Source organism: Pleurodeles waltl, chromosome 12 (genome assembly GCF_031143425.1).
Source record: "Pleurodeles waltl isolate 20211129_DDA chromosome 12, aPleWal1.hap1.20221129, whole genome shotgun sequence".
NCBI classification, from domain to species: domain Eukaryota; kingdom Metazoa; phylum Chordata; class Amphibia; order Caudata; family Salamandridae; genus Pleurodeles; species Pleurodeles waltl.
This window is the reverse complement of record NC_090451.1, coordinates 81,892,551-81,906,721: the sequence shown is the minus strand read 5'-3', so window position 1 is coordinate 81,906,721 and position 14,171 is coordinate 81,892,551. Positions and strand designations below refer to the sequence as shown.

The following is a 14,171-nucleotide window of genomic DNA, read 5'->3' as shown; positions in this document are numbered from 1 at the left end:
GTTCGCTTGCCCAGGACGCTGCCACAGGCAGGTACCGTTTGCCTATGCTTTGACATGATAATTTACCTCTTTTAAGGTCTTAGCTAGACAGCCCCTGTGCTGTCTTTTCAAGACTATTGTGATCTTACAGTGGGCTTAGATCCCACCCTTTGTTCACCATTTGTTGGCTTCCATACCACTAGTCTTCACAGCCTCGTAATTGGTTACTGCAGGCTGAGCATCATTTCCGTTCCTGTCTGTGGAGCAGGGACGAAGCACTGATTGATTCAACCCTTTTTTAAAATGTATATATTAAGAGCTTTTTTCAGACAACATGGAAGCAATCACGAGAAGACCAAAAACAAAATTACAGTGGATGTCATTCGTTTGCCCTCACTAGAGGTACATGGTACGACCATCAATATAACCGAGAGCACAATAATGTGCATCATGTGCAAGGAAAGGGAAGCATTTAAAAAAAAAAAAAAAAAATCACAGAGGGGGAAGAGAGGAGGGCAATGTAAGGATTAAAGGAGACCATGAAGGAACCTACATGTATATCACGTAACAAGATCTCCTGTATCCATGCGGAAGGAAGAACGGTCATGTGTGCTTGAGGGTTGTGCGGGGGATTGGGAGAGGAGCTAGTGGTGAAGTGGTTGCCATATGTCTCTGGGTCCAGAGGATAGGGGTTGTAGAGAAGTGTAAAGCTCACTAGTAGTGTTGCAGTATGTGAGGTCCCACAACCAGGAAGCCGTTGTGGGAGGAGTGCTGCTGCCCCAGTGGAGGGCGATCGGTCGAGTGCCCAATAACCACACCAGTGCGGTAAATCGGCGTGTGCTGGGAGCTAGGAGCTTGAACATACCCCAGCAAGGTTGTAAGAGGGTCCAGGCTGAGTTCCTGCTCTGCCATATGGGATAAAATTGAGAAAATATTTGTGTAAAAGGTGATTATGTCTGTGCGATTCCAGGATAGGTGCGCAAAGTCTGCCTGCTCTGCTGCGCACTTTGGGCAAATTTAGTGAGGGCATGAGGGATAGTGTAGGCGCGGTGCTAATATTTGTAATGGAAGAGTTTATGGCGGTAGTTATTGGAGATCAGCTTTGTTTGTGCACAATAGTAAACCACGTCGGACCAGAAAGGGGGTACCCTGGGTCTTTTTCCTGGGCAGCCCTTGAGCATTCCACTCCGCTGGTGCGTATTTGAAGTGAACAGCTGTACAGTCTGGCGATGAGATGGGCGTTATCCTGCGTAGTTATCAGAAAAGGGGGAGGGGGACCTGTAGGATAGGTAGGCAGGGTGGCACCTAAAGTGCCATGGAGACGGTGTAACAAAAACTGACCCTTGTGAGAAGTAGAGCGTTCAATCATCAGATCAGTCACCATTCGTTCCAAAAATGTCTCTAATGATGTGTAGCACATGGGGCGCGAGTGTTCGCTGAGTTAAGCGCTCGCAGGTCAGGGGTGTAGCCATGGGTTGTTTGAGAGAGGAATATGCAGAAAGTGTAGTGTCTCGTGGCCCAAGTAATGTAGCAACTTGGTCCAGGCCCCACATGTCGTGGGAAGAGTCTGGATCTCTTTTGGGTCTCTAGGGAGGCCCTGCAGCAGCATGGCAGAGAGTGGCGTGGGAGAAATTAGCGAGAGTTCTGGCTTCAGGTATTGGATTCTGGCATCTGGGAGGTACCAGAAGTACATGTAGTGGACCTGGGCGACTAGATAGTAGAGGTAAAGGTCGGGAACCCCAAAACCACCTCATTCGAGCAGGAGTGTGTGTGTGTTCCAGCCTATACGGGGCCGGCGTCTTGCCCATATCAAGTGTGTAAGGAGGATACATAGTGTGTTTAAAATTTTTTAGTTAGCATGATGGGGATGTTCAGTAATAAATATAGGCGGCACAGAAGGACCACCACTCGGCCAACGATAGATAAAGGCAGAGAGATCCATTGTTCACTTTGGGTTGATAATGTATTCATTGCTGGTCCATAATTGCATTGTATACCTTCAGCACTGCCCCTATGTAAATGTATGCCAAGATATTTGGTAGATTCTTCACACCAGATCATGGGTTAGTCGAGCCCGCAGGGTGCAGTGGCTGAGGTGAGTGAAAAAATCTCTGATTTGTTCCAATTGTTGGAGAGGGCCGAGAATAAGCCAAAGTGGATCACTTTCTCAATCAGTAATAGGTTAGTCCCCGGGTCCGAACGAACAGTAAGATATCATCTGCGTAAAGTGAGACCAATAGCTGTCCGCAGGAGAAGCAGATAGCCTGGTGCATGTAGCGTTCCTGAAGGTGACATACCATTGGGTCCGTGCAAATAATGAATAATAAAGGGGAAAGCGGCCACCCCTGCCTGGTGCAGCGGGTCAAGGTGAATGAGTCGGATAGGGTCCCATTGACTCGTAGCTGCGCCTGTGGGTTGGTGTACAATAGCTTAATAAAGTCCCTGAAACCGCAAAGGATACTGAGTTGTGTCAAAACAGCATGCAAAAAGGACCATTCTAAGGACAGCATCAAGTAATATCGCTGCAGCGGGGATCTCCGAGAGATAGGCTTGAGGACTGCAAATATGGTGCAGAGATTAATTGATGCAGAGCGATGTGGAACAAACCCAGATTACATGGGAGCAATTATACTGTCAGTAAAGATAGTCCTGTGGTAAGCACTTTTGACAATATCTATTGTGGTTCAAGAGCAAAAGCGGTCTATGTGGGGTGCATAGATGTGGTAGCTTGCTGGGTTTAAGGAGTAGCATGATTACGGCTTCGCGCAGTATAGTGGGGATGATACCGCGCTGTAGGGATTCAGCTTAGACCTCAGATAGATGAGGAACTAGGAGTTCTTTAAAAGCCTTATAGAAACTACCGGTAAAACCGTCGGGTCCGGGAGCTTTAGAGCCACTCGGGGCATCTATGGCTTGAGAGGTTTTATCGCAGGTGATGGGAGAAGACGAGAACTGTTGATGGCTGTTGTCCAACCATACCATCTGCCAGATATTTCGCGAGGGCATCAGTAGCATCACTGGTATGCGAAGTGTAAAGGGACTTCTAGTATGCCGCAAAGGTTTCAAGGACAGCCGGTGTGTCCGTGACCATCTTACCATCCGTGTAGTGATATATGAAGGTTGGAGCAGCCCTGCTAGGGTACGACCAGGTCTTTCCCCTTCACCATGCAAGTGCATATTTACTGAGAAAGATCACTTTGCGGTCAGCCGTTTCTCTAAATTCTTGCAATAGGGCAGTGTGTGCAGGGAGTGGAAGGTGACTAGTTAGTGATATGGTTCGAAGTTCTATATCTGACAGCTTTTTCTCTATTAGTGTGAGCTCTCCTCTTATGGAGCGCTGGATGCCAGCATTTTTAGCAATGCATATTCCCACAGCATTGCTTGGTGTTTCATCGTGCCCGTGTTCAGAGTGGGATATTCTGCAATGACATCTCAGACTTCAGTGCGGAAAACAGTGTCATTTGCAGGAAATCGCCATAGGTGGTGCCTGGCATGGGATTTGAAGTGAGATCACCACTGGAGAGTGGTCAGATAGAGGGTGTGGGTGACATGCTATGTCTGAGAGCCAAAGAAGTAGAATAGGGGACATGCACCAGTGATCAATGCAGGACTAAACGTTGTGTGGGCTAGAGTAGAAGGTGTAGCCTGGAACGGAGGGGTGGCGAGAGCGCCAGGCTTCTGAGGGGTGAAAAGCATCCAGAAGGGTTAAGGTCCATAGTGGTTGTGGTTTGGTAATTCCAGTGGTGTCAGAAGTGTCTAGCTGTGGGCAGCTGTGAGGTTGAGGTCGCACCCGGAAAGGATGTGTTCCGTCTGGAGCTTGTCTATATGGGTTAAAAGATTGTGTAAAAATTCTAGCATATCTACATTCATTGCGTAGACATTGACCAAGAGGAGGTCACGCCTGCCAGGCTACCATGTACTAGTAAATAGCGGCCCTCCGTGTCCGAGAGCGTGTTGTAGCAGACAAAAGGAAGGCTTTTGTGAATGAGCGTACAGACCCCGCAGGAGTATGTACTGTAGTGTGAGGGGGGAAAAAAACGATTTGTGCCACATTAGGTCGCAAAGGTGCAGTTTGCAAGAGGCACTAAGTGCGTTTCTTGTAAAAAGGCTAGCTTAAGATCGTGCTTGTGCAGGTAGGAAAGGACTTTTCCTTTTCCTTGGATTGTTAAGTTCTCTTAAATTCAACGTGACACAGGGAAACCCTGATAGTGTGGGGATTAGGTGATCGTGTTGTCATGCAGGATGTTAAAGGTGTGTAGTAACTGGAGAATGAAGGGCAGAATATCACATAGGAGTTAAAATGTGTAGTCATCCAACACAAGTAAAGCAACTCAAACATTCCCAAACCCCCTACCCACACAAGAGGACGACAACCTTGGTGAATCCCCATTAAACCCACACAATCAAAAGAAACAAAAAGCAACAGTGCGGTATACACCTCGGGGATGTAGCAACATTCCATTTAAGTGGACCTCGCCAGTCGAAAATTTAGAGTGAAAGCGTGAATCTTTCAGTGTTCATCGCCTTAGAGGAGCAGGAACTGGTATTGTCTTGTCTCTGTCACGGCAGTTCAGGAATCGGTAACCAAACCAATGGAGGAGGTGGGTCTGGGGGGGATGGTGGGGAAGTGGGGATGGGGGTTTGGGGGAGATTCCAATTGCGTGAGGTTTGGTGAGCCGCTGAAAGAGCAGTGGCCAGACCTATCTTGTCCCATGCCATGTTGTTTACAAAAATGCGCAGCGTCTGCGGGGGAGTTGAAAATTTGAGTTTTGCATTTTATTTTGACCAGCAGACCTGCTGGATACAACATGCCTTATCGCAGGCCAGCTTTCTGTAGTAGTTGCTTAACATCTATATACTTGCCTCTTGTGCCATGGTAGCAAAATTGGCAAAGTACAACAGAGTCATTCCTTGATGATGTAGCGGGCCTTAGTCGCTGGCCAGGCGGAGTGCAGTATCACGGTCTCGGAAATTCAGCAAACTGGCTATTATGGGGTGTGGAGGGGAGCCATGGAACGACGAGCTCTCTCAACAACAAAGGTATCTGTGAAAGCATCTCTTTCGAAGAGGGCAACAAGAGTTGCTCCACAAAGGTATCGTCTGGTGTTGGTGATCTTGAGTACACCAGTGATGCAGATATTATTACATCAAGAGCGTGCCTCTAAATATTCGTTCTTGGCAGCAGCTGTTTTTAACAGGCGCTCTATCTTCTCGACTCGTTTGGTGAAGGCGATGCTAGCATCTTCTGTTTCAGATATGCGACGTTCTGCGTCATCCAAACTGGTGGAGTATTTATCCAGGCGTCCATGCATGCTGTCCAAGGTGTGCAGTCAGTGTATCGAAGCGGGAGTCTATAGCCTTAAATCCTGCCTTGAGTTCTGACATTATGGCCGTGGTGACCTCAAGGTGTGTTGGGGAGGTGGAGCCAACAGCTGCCTCTAAGTCCACTGGGTCATTCGGATCCCACCGTCTAGGGGTCTTAGAACAATCAAAGGACAATTGTCTCCGTTTAGGGTTTCCTTGCCCCATGATATCTGATAGAAAAGCACAGTAGAGCTTGGGGCCAAGTTTGTGCAGGTGTTGTTAGTAAGGGTTGCGGCGGGCTGTCATGGTGATTGAGTGTTGTTTCCTGGGACTGGGATATATGGCGCAGGTTGTAGATTTGCGAAGCAGAGGGGCAGTGCTAGCACCTAAAAGGCAGGTGCAAGTGGCGCAATGTGACTAAGAGGAAAGGGCCACTGCTCCTTTGCATGCGGATGAGCTCCTGGGGGAAATTACTGTTGCCAGCGGCTGCTCGGTAGCTATGCTGATGGGCTAGGATTTTGAAAGACTTACTGCATGTGGGGATAGCGGGGCAGTTATTATGGCAGGCAGACAGGCAGATCAGTCTGTAGAAGATCACACTGTGAGTGGTAGTCCGTGTTTATGGTGCTGCATATGTAAAACCGCCAATCGCTCTGTGATACAAAAGTGGCCTGTCGCTCTTCTGAGGGTGAAAGAGGGCCCACGGTAGATACTCCCATCACGGCGAATGCGTGCTGGTTATACCCAAGCACAAAAATTCTGCAGGGACTCACCTGTTTGTTGAGAGCGAGCAGGGCCGGCACTCAGCGAGTCTGTTTTTGTGGCCAGGAAGCGGAGTAAGCAGGAGAGGCAGTATACTTGGCATTTATGGAGGCCATTTCATCCAGGCTAGCGGGCCGATCGGGTGCGAGCCGGAGAAGGTGAGGTGTGGGCCAGATTGGGGAAAATACCAGGCGGTGCAGGTCTCGTCCCTCCAGCGCCACAAGTAGTGAGGATGGGGTGAGGGTGAGTGCTGGCACTATCCAACAGTCTTCACTGGTGCAGGTAGGCATGTCTGGGCTGCGCCCACCCTCAGGCTCGCCCGCGGCCCCACCCTCGAGATATGGCCTCCCCCCACCATCACTGGAGGGTTCAAGACAGCATTGGGGTGACAGGAGGGGCAGGGTGGGGCTGATAGGCAGCGTTGGATGGAGTTCAGAGCCGTGCGGTCATCTTGGTCGGCAGCCAGGCCACGCCCCACTGATTGACTCCACTTCATTGGTGCCCATCTGCTGCTTCTGATGTGATTGAGGCGCTTCTTTTTAACTTCTAGGGCCCTGCAAACAGAAGTTGTGTGGCTGGCAAAATCGTGCCCTGCAGGACAAACAAAATTGCAAAGTTTTATCTTCTATAGCTAACCCCCCCCCCCCCCATGTTCCCCTCCCTCCCCCCACTCTAATTTTCTCACTTTGCACTCGTTTGCTTTTGCTCTTGGTCACTGTTCTCAAAAGATGACGGTTATCTTGTTCTAAATATTGGAAAGTGACATGGTTTCTTCGTATGTGTAATTTCTGAAATTATGCTTTAACACATAACCCTGCAGTATGCCCCAGTCCAACCTGCCCCACTCCAATCCATCCACTTCACCCACAAGGGACCCGTCACCAAGCACATGCATATTGCCATTGCAGATTGTGAGTGCTGGTGGGACGAAAACAGTAAAGTCGACATGGCATCCCTTTTAGGGTGCCATGCCCACCAACCTCTGCCTGTGGCATAGGTAAGTCACCCCTCTAGCAGGTCTTGCAGCCCTAAGGCAGGGTGTACTATACCACAGGTGAGGGCATAGCTGCATGAGCAATATGCCCCTACAGTGTCTAAGTCCATTCTTAGACACTGGAAGTCCGGTGTGGCCATATTGAGTACATGGGCTTGAAGTTTATCACTACAAACTCCACAGCTCCATGATGGTTTCACTGAAGTCTGGGAAGTTTGGTATCAAATGTCTCAGCACAATAAACCCACACTGATGCCAGTGTTGGATTTATTGTAAAATGCAGCCAGAGGACATCTTAGAGATGCCCTCTGTACCCTAATCAATCCTTTTGTGTTAGGCTGACCTATCTGTGCCAGCCCATCACTAACAGATGAGTTTCTGACCCCATGGGGTGAGGGCATTTGTGCTCTCTGGGATCAGAAACAAAGCCTGCTCTGGGTGGAGGTGCTTCACCCCTTCCCCCTACAGTAACTACAACACTTGGTGATGAGCCTCAAAGGTTCAGGCCTCCTGTTACATTGTCCCAGGGTCCTCCAGCTAGTGGAGATGCCCAGCCCCCCTCACCCCCCTCCAGAAGAGGTCCCACAGCAAATCCGGCTGCTAAATTAGGAAAAACTGGGAGGAGTGACCCCTCCAGCTAGGACCACCCCTAAGGTGTCCAGAGCTAAAGTGACCCCCCCCTCCCTGCAGAATCCTCCATCTTGGTTTGGAGGACAGGGGCCTGTAGGGTTAGGAATGTGCCACTCTCCCCAAAGGGAGTGGGCACAGGAAGGGTGTAGCCACCCTCACGGACGGTAGCCATTGGCTATGGCCCTCTGACCCCTGTATCGCCCCTAAATCTAGGATTTAACCTGAACCTAGCTCAACAGATTCCTGGTGACCTCAAGAAGAAAAGAAGCAAGAAGAACTGATAAGTCGACCCCAGCAGAGAAGACTGCAGACACCAACTGACTTTTTCCCAGCGCTACTGGCCTGTCTGCAGCTTCAGAAGCCATGCTACAAAAAGGTGACACATTCTGCAGGACCACCGACCTCCACAAACTCCCAGAGGACTGCCTGCTTGCCAGAGGACCAAGGACTCCAGAGGACAGCGGCCCTGTCCACAAGAAACTCGTAAGAAGGACTTCAGAACCGCTTCGGATCTGCGACTCCTGCCCACTCTACCAGACACCCATGGCCCGTGTCCAGGTGGCCCACTGGTCCAGAGCAGGTCTCCAGGCAATTGCAACTTTGCGTCCACCCTGGGTTGACCCCTCCTGGCCAACACGACGACGCCTGCAGCCTAAATCCAGAGGACCCCCCTGCCCGCAAGAGAACAGGACGAAGATACCAGAGGCCTAAAGGCACCTGCAGCCCCCTGGCCTTGGGGAATCCGACCAACAGTCAGCAGATGTTGCTCCTTGCCCATCCTTTGGTTTTCCGGAACCGACCCCCTGGACCCAGCCTGCAGCATCTTTGTGACCCCTGGAGTCCCCTATTGGAAAGCATTGGGAGCCCAAAGCTGTGTTTGCACCCAGCACCGACTGCCCCTGAGGGTGTGTGGTTGGTGCTAACCTGTGCCCCCCCCCCCCCCCCCCCCCCCTCCAAGGTGCTCCCAGCGCCTCCAAGGTCTGCCCTCCGAAGTCACTGGTTCTTACCTGCCAGCAGATCTATTTCCGGGTGCCCCCAGTCTCCATAGGATCCCATTTTAAATCTAACACCAACTTTGACCTCTGCACTTGGCTGGCCACGTGTTGCTGGTGGTCATCTTGAACCTTGACCAGTGGACATCCTATCCCCTGGAGACTGGAACTTTAAGTCGAGTACTTATCTCAAAACTTCACTAACACCTTTCCCCTCCTAGGGCTGTTCTGAAAATTGCACTGTCAACTTTTGAAAGTGAAAAGCGTTACTTGCCTGTAAACTGTTTTATTTGATACATATGCTTGATACATACTTACAACTGTACTTACCTGCAATCAGAATCTTTTGGTTCTAGAAATAAAGTAACAAATATATTCTCCTGTATAAATACATTCGCTTGGAGTTAGTCATTGAGTGTGTGCTACCATTTCTTGACTGAGTGTGTAAAGCAAATGCTTTGCACTACCCTCTGATAAGCCTAACTGCTGGACCACACTACCACAAAAGAGAGCATTAGTATTATCTACTTTAGCTTCTGTTAAGCCTCTGGGGGATCTCTGGACTCTGTGTACACTATATCTAATTTTGATATAGTATATACAGAGCCAGCTTCCTGCACATGCCACACAATCCAATCCACCACCCTCCAAACCACTCACTCCAATCTACCACATTCCAATCCTCCCAACCCACCACACTCAAATGTGCCCCGCACCGATCTGCCCCATTCCAATCCAAAACAATCTGCCCAACTCCAATCCAAAACAATCTGCCCCACTCCAAGCCAAAATAATCTGCTCTACTCAAATCCCAAACATTGTGCCCCAACTCCAGTCCAAAACAGTCTGCCCCACTCCGATCCAAAACAGTCTGCCCTACTCCAGTCTGCTCCACTCCAATCCTAAACAATCTCACCACTCCAATCCTAAACAATCTGCACCACTCCAATCCAAAATAATCTGCCCCACTCCAGTGTGCCCCACTCCAATCCAACACAAGCTGCCTCATTCCAACAAAATCTGCCCCACTCCAATATAAATCACTCACTCCAATCCTAACAACCCATCACACTCAAATCTGCCCTAATCCGATCTGCCCCACAGCAAACCATAACAATCTGCCCCACACCAATCCAATACAGTCAGCCCCACTGCAGTACAATCTGCCCCACTCCAGTAAAAACAATCTGCCCCAGCCCAATACAAACCACTCACCCCAATCCTCCCAACACACTCAAACATGGCCCGCCCTGATCTGCTCCACCCCAGTCCATAACAGTCTGCCCCACACCATTCAAATACAATCTGCTGCACTGCAATCCAGTAAAATCTGCCCCACTCCAGTAAAATCTGCCCCACTCCAATAAAAAAAACTCATGCACTCTATTCCTCCCAACCTATCCCACTCAAATCTTCCCCACTCCGGTCTGCTGCTCTCCAATCCAAAACAATCTGCCCCACACCAACCCAAAACAATCTAGCCCAATCCAATCCAAAGCAGTCTGCCCCAGTGAAATCCAAAACAATCTGCCCCATTCCAGTCCACAACAAACTGTCACACTCAGTCCAAAACAATATTCCCCAGACCAATCAAATCTACCCCACTCTAATACAAACCACTCATTCCAATCCACCCAACCCATCTCACTCAAATCTGCTCCTCTCCAGTCCAAAACAGTCTGCCCCATTCCAGTCCAAAACAATCTGCCCCAGCCCAATACAAACCACTCACCCCAATCCTCCCAACACACTCAAACATGGCCCGCCCTGATCTGCTCCACCCCAGTCCATAACAGTCTGCCCCACACCATTCAAATACAATCTGCTGCACTGCAATCCAGTAAAATCTGCCCCACTCCAGTAAAATCTGCCCCACTCCAATAAAAAAAACTCACGCACTCTATTCCTCCCAACCTATCCCACTCAAATCTTCCCCACTCCGGTCTGCTGCTCTCCAATCCAAAACAATCTAGCCCAATCCAATCCAAAGCAGTCTGCCCCAGTGAAATCCAAAACAATCTGCCCCATTCCAGTCCACAACAAACTGTCACACTCAGTCCAAAACAATATTCCCCAGACCAATCAAATCTACCCCACTCTAATACAAACCACTCATTCCAATCCACCCAACCCATCTCACTCAAATCTGCTCCACTCCAGTCCAAAACAGTCTGCCCCATTCCAGTCCAAAACAATCTGCCCCACTCTGATCCAAAACAGTCTACCTTACTCCAACCCACTCCACTCCAATCTAGAACACTCTGCCCCACTCCAGTTCAAAATGATCTGCACCACTCCAATCCTAAATAATCTGCCCCACTCCAATCCAAAACAATTTGCTTCACTACAATCCAATCTACCCCACTCCAAAATAAACCACTTACTCCAGTCGTCCCAAACCATCACATTCAAATCTGTCCCATACGAACCCATAACAATCTGCCCCACACCAATAAAAAAATAGTCACTCTAGTCCTCCCAACCCTCACACTCAAATCTGCCCCTCTCTAATCCAAAACAATCTGCCACACACCAATCCAAAACAATCAGACCCACACCAATCCAAAACAATCAGACCCAATCTAATCCAAAGCAATCTGCTCCAATCAAATCGAAAACAATCTTCCCCCCCTCCAATCCAAAACAAACTGCCCCACCCTGGACCAAAACAATCTGCCCCATTCCAATATAATATCTGCCCCCACCCCAATACAATCTGCCTCTCTCTAATACAAACCACTCACTCCAGTCCTCCCATCCCATCACACTCAGTTCTGCCCCAATCTGCCCAACTCCAATACAAGACAATCTCCCCCACTCCAGTCCAAACCATTCTGTCCCACTCCAATCCAAAACAATTTGCACCACTCCAGTACAAAACATTCTGGCCCCACTCCAGTCCAAAATATTCTGCCCCACTCCAGTCCAAAACTGTCTGCCCCACTGGAGTCCAATACAATCTGCCCGACTCCATTCCAAAACAGCCTGCCCCAGTCCAAACCAAAACAGTGTGCCCCACTCCACAACAGTCTGCCCCACTCCAATCCAACATAATCTGCCCAACTCCAATATACACCACTCACTCTAATCCTCCCAACCCATCACAATGAAGTCTGCCCACACCAATCCAATCCAATCTGCCCCACTCCGATCCGAAAAATTCTGCCCCACTCCGATCCGAAAAATTCTGCCCCACTCCGATCCGAAAGATTCTGCCCCACTCCGATCCGGAAGATTCTGCCCCACTCCGATCCGGAAGATTCTGCCCCACTCCGATCCGGAAGATTCTGCCCCACTCCGATCCGGAAGATTCTGCCCCACTCCGATCCAATACAGCCTGCCCCACTCCGATCCAATACAGCCTGCCCCACTCCGATCCAATACAGCCTGCCCCACTCCAGTCTAATACAGCCTGCCCCACTCCAGTCTAATACAGCCTGCCCCACTCCAGTCTAATACAGCCTGCCCCACTCCAGTCTAATACAGCCTGCCCCACTCCAGTCCAAAACAGTCTGCCCCCACTCCAGTCCAGAATAGTCTGCCCCCACTCCCGTCCAAAGCGATCTGCCCCATTCCAAAAACAATATGCCTGACTCCAATATAAACCACTCACTGTAATCCTCCCAACCCATCACAATAAAGTCTGCCCGCACCAATCCAATCCAGTACAATCTGCCCCACTCCAATAAAAACAATCTACTGCACTCCATTACAAACCACCCACTCCAATCCTCCCAACCCATCGCACTCAAATATGCCCCACTCCAATCTGCTCCACTCCAAACCAAAACAATCTGGCCCACCCCACTGTATAACAAACTTGCAACCAATTCTTAGCAATCTGGCCCAATCCAATCCATAACATTCTGGTCCAATCCAAAACAGTCTGGCCCAATCCAAACCAGAACAATCTGCCCCACTCCAATACAGTCTGTCCCACACTAATACAAACCACTCACTCCAATCCTCCCAACCCATCGCACTCAAATCTACCCTGATCTGCCCCGCTCCAGAATCAACAATCTGTCAGTTGTTCAGCAAGATCTTAAAAGGTTTCCACCCCAGTCCAGTCCAAAACATTCTGCCCCAGTCCAGTCCAAAACAGTCTGCCCCAGTAAAATCCAAAGGTCTGCCCCACTCTAGTCCAGAACAGCCTGCCCAACTCCAGTCCAAAACAGTCTGCCCCAGTCCAATCCAAAAGTCAGTCCAATCCAAAGGTATGCCCCACTCCAGTCCAGAACAGTCTGCCACACTCCAGTCCAAAGCAATCTGCCCCATTCCCATCCAAAACAATGTGCCCCACTCCAGTCCAAAGCAATCTGCCCCATTCCCATCCAAAACAATCTGCCCCACTCAATATAAACCACTCACTCTAATCCTCCCAACCCATCACATTAAAACCTGCCCCACTCCATTACAAACCACTCACCCCAATCTTCCCAAACCATTGCATTTAAATCTGCCCACTCCAATCTGCTCTACTTCAAACCAAAACAATCTGGCCCACCCCATTCCATAACAATCTTGCAACCAATCCTTAGCAATCTGGCCCAATCCAAAACAATTTGCCCCTCTCCAATCCAGAACAATCTGCCCCTTTCCAGGACAATCTGCCCCACTCTAATACAAACCACTCACTCCAATCTTCCCAACCCATCGCACTCAAATCTGCCCCAATCTGCTCCGCTCCAGAATCAACTGTCAGTAGTTCAGCGTGATCTTAGAAAGTTTATTTAGAGTGCTCACCCTAATAATAAAGGCTTTGCATTAATGAACCATAAATACAAGTTTGAACAGCATTAACGTAGGGACACAAATATTAACCAAACTGGAGATCGCTCCCTTCCCTGTAAACTGGAAGCCAAAGTGTTTGTGCTGCCGGGGGTTGGGCCTACGTGTCCCAAGGACTAAATAATCATGAAAAAACTTGTTGTCCTTGACCCCAAACAATAAATCCTGGGTGTCTGGCTATAGGAATTCCACACCACTGACACCATGGCAAAAACACAGTGCCAAGCCAATAACTCTTGTATAGGTGAGAGCTATTGGCTTTGCTTGTTTCACATGAGTGTTTTAAGGTAGCTTTCAGGAAAGGTGTCATCACCACAAAAGACTGGGCTACTGGGATTCCATCCATTTCCTCAAAAACAGGAGTACACTGAACATAAAATACATACTAACCAATAAAGATAGCCTAATATTTCTGCTGGATTGTCAAAAGTGAGCTCTAGAGCCACTATAAACTCATGCTTAAGTTGGAGCAGACACCCACCTGTGGATCCCCAGAAAGAAGACTGTGAAGGCTGACGAGCAGAGTGTAGTATGCGAATCCAGAGAAGATTCACGCTGCAAAAGTGACTATTGTCATGTATTCAGGAATATCGTCTTTGTACACCTGAAGCTTTGACAGACTGGGGTGTCTATAGAGGAAGCATGGAAGAAAATTCTACTTCAAAGAAAAGTTTCATTGAGATCTGTAAAGTGCTTAAAGGTTCCATTGAGACCGTTTT

The 14,171-nt window shown here is 49.1% G+C and overlaps 1 protein-coding gene across 2 annotated transcripts in view; it reads left to right on the top strand.

The window, feature by feature from the left end:
* PLEKHJ1 (pleckstrin homology domain containing J1) overlaps positions 1 to 14,171 on the top strand; it is a 59,746-nt gene that overhangs the window by 30,617 nt on the left and 14,958 nt on the right. The gene's annotated exons all lie outside the window — the stretch shown is intronic.